Consider the following 10,339-nt stretch of genomic DNA (forward strand, 5'->3'; position numbering starts at 1 on the left):
GGCGGGGCCCGCGGGGGGAGGAGGAGGCGCTGACGCTTCCCGCGCGCAGACCGCGTGACCCGGCCGCGGTTCCCGCCTCCGGCCTGCGCAGTGGGCATGCGCAGTGCGCGCTGGGTGCCCGGCCGCGGGAGCAGGCGCCCGGCGCCAGACGGCCGGGCTGCCTGCGGGGTGGGGACCCCGGGCCGGATCTCCCCCTCCCCTCTTCGCCCTCCAGCACCTGTCATGTGACTCCCCCCACATCATCTTAGCAGGGGCAGCAGGATCCCCGTGTCTGCCCCCCCGCCCCCTGCACGGGGCCTTGGGGGCCAGCTGAAGAAAGCGTGGCCAACCCTCAGTGTCTGTCTCTTGTGAGCCTGAGCAGTTTCCTGGACAGCCGCCCTGCTCCTGGGGGCTGCGATCAGAGAGGTTCGCTCCTTTCCTGCACAAGAAAAAGTAACTTTCTCCCCTCCCCTGCCAGGGTGCAAGAGACAAGGTTAAAAATGTGCCCTCCCCCATCTCTGGGTCTCTGAAAGGCCCAGAAAACAGCCCGGTGTGTGTTCTTTTTTTAAAACCGTGCTATCTTTTTAAGGCCTCACTCATGACTTCTGAAAAGCTGAAGTTGGCAGTGTGGGTGGAGCTAGCCTAGGAGGACTGGAGGAGGAGGAGGCAGGTGTGGGTGCAGCAGCAGGGGCTGGGGGTGGCGGACTGTCTTTAGGCTGGTTCCCACCATGATCATGCTGGACATCCTCTTCCCTTGGCTGTCTGCTCCCTCCTGCTGACCATGCCTTCATTGGAGCCACCTTCCACTTCCCTCCACAGTCCCCTTCTCTAAAAGGGATGCAATGGGTGACCCATCTCCTGGTGCTTGTAAGTCAAGACTAGTTGCTTTTCTGGAAGATATTTTAAAGTCAAAAGCAAATAATTGCACTCAGTGAAAGGGTAAACTTCTATCAAGGAAGTCAGTAAAGTGCTCTCGTGGTCTGTTCTGCCCTCAGAATCTATACATCCTATGCCCTGTCCCCTAGACCCCTCACTTCGGTGGCTTCTCTCCCATCCTTTGTCTTTCCATTTAGCTAATCCCCCCTAGAAAAAAAAACTATAAATACAAGGGTGTTACTGCTACCACCAGGTTGATCACAATGTGTGTGTTATGGTAATGTTAAGGTGATGTTGCTGTGATAGTCCAGGAGATGCATAGGAGGCAAGAATTCTTGTGGGTGGTATCTTTTAATGGACTAGCCACATGGTTATATAAAAACTTTCCCTGGACCTTTTTCTGTCTTGTCTGTTTAGATGATAAGCTCAGTGAGGCAGCAACTGTCCAATGTTTGTAGCATAGAGCCATGGGGCCTTGTTAGTCAGTCTTTACCATGATGCAAATAATATTTCCCTGCTTTTTGACTCTGAGCAGGTCATTTAATCTCTCTGCCTTGGTTCATCGTCTGTACAATTGAGAAAATAATGCTTTTCTACCTCTCAAACCATTGTGAAAGAAATCTATAAATATTTGCTTAGTCCTTGTTTACTATAGTGATGGTTGCTAAAGAAGATCCTAGACCAGAGGTCAGCAACCCCTGGCAGAAGTGCCAAGCGTGGCATGCATGGCCGTTTTGCTCCACACACCACCGCCAGCCCGGGCTCTAAGCAGCTGCTGCCAGCCACGAAGCACAGGCTGCTCCCAGCAGGCAGCTGGGAGGCTGCAAGCCCTGTTGCAAGCAGGCTGGGCTTTGTGGGCTGGCTGCAGCCAGGAGACTGCTAACACCTGCTCTGGGCTCCAGCGTGTCGGCACTCCGGCACCTTTCTAGGTAGACATTGTGTTTTTTTTGGCACTCCAGCCAAAAAACGTTGCCTACCCCTGTCCTAGACAGACGATGGGGGAAAGAAAGTGGAAGAAAGACAGCAAAAAATCAAACCAGATAAAACAACATGATGCGATACGATAAAATTCTCAACAATAATGAACAGTGCACGTAAGGTAGAGTAGAAGTGTCCACGCATTCTACTTTATAGTACATGAAAGAAAATTATTCGGTGAAACTGAAAGGTGTGGCAAAGCCAAAACCGGCATTTCCCACAACACACAATATGTCAGTGGGACTTATTGCCACCAGATACAAAGGGCAAGAGCTTAGCAGGACTCCAAAAACCACTGGATGTTTAGACGAATAATAGAGTATATTGTATTTAACAGAAGGAAATAGTAAAAAATCAAGCAGTTTGAAAGGGCTTTGGAGCAAATGTCAGCTTCTAAGTATAGGGAGTTAAAAAGAAACTTACTGTGGGTGCAAGGTTTCAGGGTTTTTGCACCTGTCCCTGAAACAGTTGGTGCTGGCCACTGATAGAGAGAGGCTTATTTGTTGTGCCCACCTGGGCCTAAGCCCACCAAGAAAACATGAAGCCTCCCTTGATTAGGGAGGCAAGTAGGGACACAACAACTGAATATGTGAGGCAAGTAATGTGAAAACAGGAATTGGAGTGGGGCAGATAGAGACTGGTAAGGACATGTTTTCCTTGGGATTTTAGTACTGTGTCATGTAATTTTGCTTCTCTTGGTTTTTAATTGCATTTGTGGGGTGTCAACTTACGTTATGCAGAAATGACAAAACTATGCAGACAGCCTGCAAATTGAAACTCCAGGAGTTAAAAGATGTGTAAACTGCGTACTCCAAAAATATAGAAACAAGATTCACAGCTGGTAATACCAACTCCATTTACCTAAATGGATATAAACAGTTAAACCAGCTGAGGATCCAGCTCCAGACATTTGTAAGCCAAGCCCCTACACACAACCAATCCCTAACTTCATACTGCTGGAAAAATTAAAGTATTTGTTCCCCACATAAGAAGAACAACCTGACCTCAAGATAAGAAAATTACCCCTCCTCCTCCCTATTTCAGTTCTCCTCCTAGTTACTATAATACTATAGTAATAAGGAAGAACATTCAGTTGTCATGTGTTTAAAATCCGTGAAATGTTTGTGTACTTCAATGATGCATTTGCCCCCTGCTTGGATTTGGCAGCTGTGAGAATAGTTGGAATAATCATAATTATTTATGAGAGCACAGTACAATCACAAAGTGTTTACAGGTGTCACTATGGTATCTTATTTTCAAAACACTGCTACTTTAAGTTTGTGCATTTTTAATTTGAATGATTCCATGTTTTATATTCTTTTTAACACTGTTAAAAATAGTCCAAAGCTTTAAAATGGCTAATGCTAACATCTGCAGTGGCTTGCTCTTAGTTGGCTTCAGTTATAGTGTCTTAATCATCTGACAATTAGCAAGGAGTTTACACAGCACATTTTGGTATCTGTGGCTAGTTTAGAGCAAAATTAATTTTAAACAAAATGAAAATACTTTTTGCTTTACATTCTTGCACTGACGGCTGTTTTAGGTTTGTATTAGTTACATAAAAATAACATCAGATTTTTGCTTCCTTTCAGTTGTACTAGTTTCCATTTGCATAGCTCCATTGACTTCAGCTGAATTACTCCTGACTTTAAAGAAAATTGCCAGGTAATTATAGGCCTGTGTGCCTGGTATTAGTGTCAGGTTCAAATGCAGAAAAGCTGAAACAGGACTGGATCAATAAAGAATTAAAGGAGGGAAATTAATTTTTTGTCAATCAATGTGGGTTTATGGAAAATAGGTCTTGTCAAACTTGGTATGAGATTACAAGTTTAGTTGATAGAGGTATTAGTTTTGATGCAAAATCCTAAGACTGTCCCATCCTATAAAGCACTTGGTACCTCTCACTATTTTGCTTATGGAACTAAAAGGATACAAAGTGAATATGGCACATATTAGGTAACTTCAAAATCAGTTAATTTGTAGGTCTCAAAAGGTAAATTTAAACAAGGGAATTACCACTAAGATGATACATTTCTAGTGTGGGGAAAGAGAGATTGGTTATTGGTGATGTGCTATTTGACATTTTTATGAATGACATGAATGAATCATTATTGAGAAAGCTGCATATAACACAAAGATTGGAGGAGTGGTATATAACAAGGATGGGTCACTGGTACGGAGCAATCTGATTTGCTTGGTAAACTGGGAACAAACAATATGTGTTTCAACTTGTCCAGGTTACATATCTAGAAACAAAGTATGTAGGTCTGACATACGAGGGGGAGGATTTTGTTCTGAGAAGGAGTGATTCTGAAAAAGCCTCAGTGGTCATGGTGAATAATGTGCTTGGATATAAGCCACGAGTGAGTAGCTGTGGCCAACATTTCTAATGCAAGCCTTGGATCTTTGTATAAAACAGGAACATTGGGTTGGGAGATCAAATTGACTCTGTACCCAGCACTGTTGCTACTACTAGAAAACTGTCCAGTTCTGGTGTTTGTAATTTAAGAAGGCTGTTGAGGATTTAGAGAAAAGACAAGAATGACTAAAGGATTGGAAACCCATGTTTTCTTGTGAAAGGCTCCAGGTACTCAGTTTGCTTAAACAAAGTGAAGGTCAAGGAGTGACTTGATTGCCATGTAAAAGTACTTAGGATCTTAGCAGAGTAGGACTGGAATGGACCTCATCAGGTTATCTAGTCCAGCTCCTTGCTCAAAGCAGGATCATCCCTGACTAAATCACCCCAGCCAAATGTCTGTCCAGTTTGGCTCTTGAAAATTTCCAAGGATGGAGATTCCACAATTTCTCTATATAGCCTAGTCTAATGCTTGACCAGCCTTATAGTAAAAAAGTTCCTCCTAATCTCCAGCCTAAATTTCTTCTGCTGCAGTGTGAGGCTATTGTTCCTAGCCCTGTCCCTTATGACCACAGAGAAAAGCCCATGTCCATCTTCTCTATAGTCATCCTTCAGGTATTTGAAGACTGTTATCAAATCCCCCCCTTCCTCCCCCAACAAGTCTTCTCATCTCCAGACTAAACAACCCTAGTTCTTTCAGCCTTTCCTCTTAAGTCTCACTTCCCAGGATTTCTTACCCCTCTGCAGTTTCATTTAGCCAGTCCCATAATTCATGTGGACTGCAGAAATTTTCTACATTCCACATCTCCACAAGTCTCCTTGGACCAAAGCCAGGTCCTACATAGAATCCAGTGGAGAGCAGCAAGAATGATACAAGATGAAAGGTTGTAGGAACTGGATTCAGTGTGGAAAATAGAAGTTGGAAGGGGAGACAGTAACAGTTTTCCAATGCACAAAAGATTGTTATGCCGGGGAAGTTAATCTATTGTTTGCTATGTCCACACACAAAAATCAGCAAAGAAGGTTCAGGGTTGGATATTAGGGCAACTTTTTTACATTTAAGGGTAGTAAACTCTAGGAACAAGTTATCTAGGGAGGTTGTTGAATCCCCTTCTTTGGATGATTTTAAAAACAGGTTAAACATCTTTTGGGTATGGCCTGGCTTGGGTATACTTGCCTCAGTGCAGGGGTTTGAATTAGTCAAAGGGTGGCCAACCTGCAGCATACATGCCTGAAGTGGGGCACACAGCCTCTGTATGTGGCATCTGACAGATCAGGGAGGGGGGAACACACTGGTAGATAGGGCATGGAGGAGAAAGGGGAGCAGCAAGTCAGGCAGGGGAAGGGATCAGAGTGACATTAGGGGAGGCCATGGGGCTGAACTTGTGTGGATGCCTCCCAAAAAAGGTCCCCGACTGAGCTAAATGATCTCGGGGTCCCACCATCCCTACATTCTATCATTCTGCATCCGAGAGTTCTTTTTAACTTCCTCTCTTCTTTCCATTATAAGAATAGCTGTCTGGTACTACTGGCTAGCTCTGGTATTACTGCAGTTTACCAAAGCCATGCAAACTCTAGTATTATTTTTATTAGTGTTTCAAAGCTAAATAAATTAGCACAACTCCACTACCATACATTTCAACACTTCCATTTTGATTGAGTTGAGCTACTGCATTGCTACTGCATTCCAACTAAATGAAACTTGCTATGAAATTGATTCTTTTAAAATAATTTTTCTAATTCATCCTCTCTGATCATGTTTTCCAATTCTTCTCCAATTTCACATCTCTCCATGCTCCTGGTTTCAGTTTTACCCACTGACTGCTGCCAGCTGCTGTGCAGCCTATATTTTTCCTGTAGAAACAGAGCCAGCATGGTAAACATGTCTCTTCAGTTCTCTCACTATATTTTTAAAAGAAAAGCTATATTCGTAGTAATAAGGGAAGAACATAGTGCTCTATTTTCTCTTCAATTTCATTATGACATGGAGATTAATAGAACAGTGTTAACCCACAACACAGAGTTATTGTTGGATCTGCTATTAAGGAAAAGTAATAAAAAACAAAAATCCCAGGAGAACTGTAAACCCTTTCCAAAGGCCTGTTTAAAATGTCATATCCCAAGAAAAGAGTAGCAGGTCCTTAGCTGATCTAAATCAGCATAGCTGCACCAATTTAACTGAAGTAAGTGATTTTTTACCAGCTGAGAATCTGATACGTGCTGTCTCTTCCTACATGCATTTACAGCGCTTGCTAGAATGAACTTCCAGTCATGGCTGGAGCCTCTAAGCCAGTGATTCTCAAGTAGCATACCCTGGGGTACTGCAAGATCCTTTGAAGGGTGCCTCAAAAAGTGTGAGGAGATAAGCAACTCCATTGCCTGGCCACTCTACAAGGATCTAAGCCAGGGATTGGCAACGGTTTTGGCCAGAGTGCTAAAACACACCAACCTCGACCCACAACTCAACTTGGCATACCAGGAACAGAAAGCAGGGGAGCCACAAAGGGCTCGATCCTCATTGCTAGTGGTGGGTGCACGCATATCTCTAGGCAGTTGCGGGGGGAGATGCTGGGGTTGTATTGCCCCGGCCCCTTCCCTGCCATGTGCCCCAAAGCATGCGTGCAGCCAGCCTGAGCTCTGGGCAAACCCCTGCTGCCTGCCACTTAGCTCGGGCTGCTCATGGCATGTGGGAGGGAGGCTGCAAGCTACTGCGCTGAGGTTTGCAGAGCCCCAACCCAGCTCATTGCTGGTGGCAGGTGCACATGCATTTGAGGAGGATGGCAGGGGAAGGGCCAGGTTTGTATTGCCCCAGCCCCAACCCCTTCCTTTCCATGCACCCCAAGGTACGCAAGCAGCTGCCACTGGCCACAGAGCCAGGCCAGGGCTCTGGACTCAAGTGTGCTGGTTGCAGATTCCTGGCTGGCTGACACAGCCGGCTTGGGCTCTGGGCAGGCCCCTGCTGCCTTCCACAGAGCCCAAGCCTGTACTGTTTTCAGATTGCAGCCTCTCTGCTGCCTGCTGCAAGCAGCCCCAGCTCCATGGCTGGCGGCAGCTGCCTAGAGTGTGGGCTGGCTGTGGTGTACTGAACAAAATGACCTCACGTGCCATGCCCTGGCATGTGAGCCAGGGATTGCCAACCCCTGATCTAAGCATTGTAATAAATTAGTTTTTGAAATAGGGTGATGCTGTGATGCTCAATTTACAGAAGTTATGCAGGGCTGCCTTGAGTCTAAGAAAGCTAAGCACTACCAGAAGAACAATCATAAATCAAAATTTCTGAAACACAATTTTATTTTCAATGAATCTATAGTACCCATCTTTCAACTTTATTAAGTGTGAACAATTATGGTAGCCCAGCAGACTTGCACAGAATGAATTAATTGCTGGGATTATTGTTGATGAAGACTAGGCAAAAAGCCAGCTACCTATTGCCCCTCTAAAGATTGCTTACAAAAATTTGGAAAGTCTTAGCGAGGGGGCGGGAATGACTAATAATTTGACATGACAGGTACCTGATGGTTACCTAAACACAACCAAGTACATTTAATCACTTCTGCTAAAAATGATACAGCATTTAAAAGCCAACACTCTATAAGAACTTTTCTCTTAACTCAGGTTTTTATCTGTTCACAAATCCATGCAGATTTAACTGAACTGGTAAAAACTCTTGCTTGGACCCTCTTTTTTTTTTTTATTTGAGTGGCTTATTCTAATTTATCTGAAGCCTGTTCTTAGACCAGAACTAAACCAGAACAAGTCTTGAATACACTGAAATAATCAGAATAACCAATTTAACTAAATCAATTTAAAATAACTTGTTAAGTGAAACTAAGCAATACCACAGGTAAACAAACCCTTGAACTCCCACTTGTTACAATGTCTGGATAAAAGAGTGCAAAGAGGGTTGTTGTATTCTATTCAACTCCAATATTAGACCATTTTTTTCTTGCTTTGTTGTCATCTCAGTTCTATTGACCATACATAATAATAACAGTAGTAATAATAAGAGGTACCATGTGACAAAAATCACAATGCTGATATTTTTAATAGTGCACTGAGAGAAGGACTCCTCTTGACTTTGAAAGACTTTGGTTCAGCACACCCAGTGTATTCTTTTGTTTATCTGAGGGTCTGCTTCAGATTTATTCTTTAACACCCAATTATATATTCAACATATATATCATCAGATCTCCAAAACAGAGAAAAGAATTGTGTTCCCAGCTGCATATTGATCGGTGCCCTCTTTGTCTGTTAATATGCATGTCTTCTCTTATTAGTGTTCTTGTTTTTCTTATGTGAACAGCTGCTAACAGCTCTGTTTTCTTTTTATTCAAGAAGTGGGCTTTACAGCCATGCAGAACATTAGTATTAGGTGAAAGTTCATATTTTATATAGATACCAAGGTCACTTTTTTTTTCATTATCCTCATAATGAGCCTGATTCTTACCTCACTCTGACTACTGTAAACCAGGAGTAACTTCCAAAGCAGGTGGAGTTACACACATGGAAACCCATTGTCAGTGAGAGTAGGATTCTGGCCCTTGAAAACTTTTTTTTACATGCCTACTTTAAAATACGAGCATTTGCCCATCGTGTCGTGTCCTCCCTCCATCCTCCCAATCCATTTTAAGCATAATTATTGTTTGTTCTTCTTAAGTCTATACTCTACCAAGGATTTCAAATGATCCCTTTAGCTGTAAACACTGTAAGCAAGGTAGAAATCTTTCTCTTTCATATTTTTTCCCCTCTAGAAGATGAGAACACGAGAAATAATTGGATATCAATGGTATTCTAGTAGGGTCATTGTGTTGTAGCTGTGATGGTCCAGGGAACGTGGGAGAAGCAAGGTTTGTTTGGTAGTATCTTTTATTGGGTCAACTGTATAATTGGAAGAGATGTTAGACAAGCATTTACACACAAAATACCCTCCCTTGGGTCTGAGAAAGAAGATATAGCCTAAGGAAAATATTGGATAAAAGAATGACTTCTGATTAACTCTATTAGGCAAATGAAGACATCTACTTAAAGAAGAGGAGAGGGCAATAAACCCGGGAGCAAAGACATTATTAAAAGTAGCAGCAAACCAGTAAAAGGCAGTTGAAACAGAGAAACCAAGTGGTATAAAAGAATACGGAGAGGATCCCAAAGCTCCTTAAACCCACAGACCACTATCCCATGCTCCTTATTCATGTGGGCACCAATGACACTGCTCGGAGCACTCCCAGCCAGGTCATGAGGCGCTACAAAGATTTGGGAGCGGGGCTTAAGGGTCTGGGGGCACAGGTAGTGTTCTCGTCGATCCTCCCAGTCTCAGGCTATGGGCTGAGAAGGGACAGGAGGATCTATGTGGTCAACCAAAGACTGCAGCGCTGGTGTCGTCAGGAAGGCTTTGGCTTTCATGACCACAGCCCGCTCTTTGGCGAGAGAGGCAGCGAGCTGCTGGGAAGAGATGGCCTCCACCTCTCTCCCCTAGGGAGGAGGCTCTTCTCAGCCAGACTGGCTGACCTGCTCCACCAGGCTTTAAACTAAGCCCGTTGGGGCACGGGGGGACTACCACCATTGCTGGCCCGCTGAGCAATCCTTGCAAAGCCAGCAGATCACGGCGCTTCAGGGAGCCCACCCCTGCCCCAGCCCTGGTAAAATCTGTGGGCAAGGAAGGAGCCCCCCAGGGGGCACTTGCCTGCCTGTACACTAATGCCAGGAGCTTGGGGAATAAGCAGGAGGAGCTCATCCTGCACTGAGCAGGAGGAGCTCATCCTCCTGCTCAGTGCAAACAATTACGATGTCATAGGGATAACGGAGACCTGGTGGGACTCCACCCATGACTGGACCACGGGGATAGATGGCTATACCCTGTACATGAGGGATCGTGTAGAGAAAAGGGGCGGGGGTGTAGCTCTCTATGTTAAGGAAAACTACACATCCCTGCAAGCTGGTATTGGCGACCAGGGTGGACGGCTGGAGACCCTCTGGGTTAAAACCCATGGGGAACAAGGCACAGGGGACACAATGGTGGGAGTCTACTACAGACCTCCCACTCAAAGTCCTGAGCTTGACCAGAAGTTTGCCCAGGAACTGGCTGAGGCAGCTTGCTCCAGGACCATGGTTGTCATGGGTGACTTCAATTACCCAGACATCTCATGGGAGGAT

Source organism: Alligator sinensis, unplaced genomic scaffold (assembly GCF_000455745.1).
Source record: "Alligator sinensis unplaced genomic scaffold, ASM45574v1 scaffold159_1, whole genome shotgun sequence".
NCBI lineage: Eukaryota > Metazoa > Chordata > Crocodylia > Alligatoridae > Alligator > Alligator sinensis.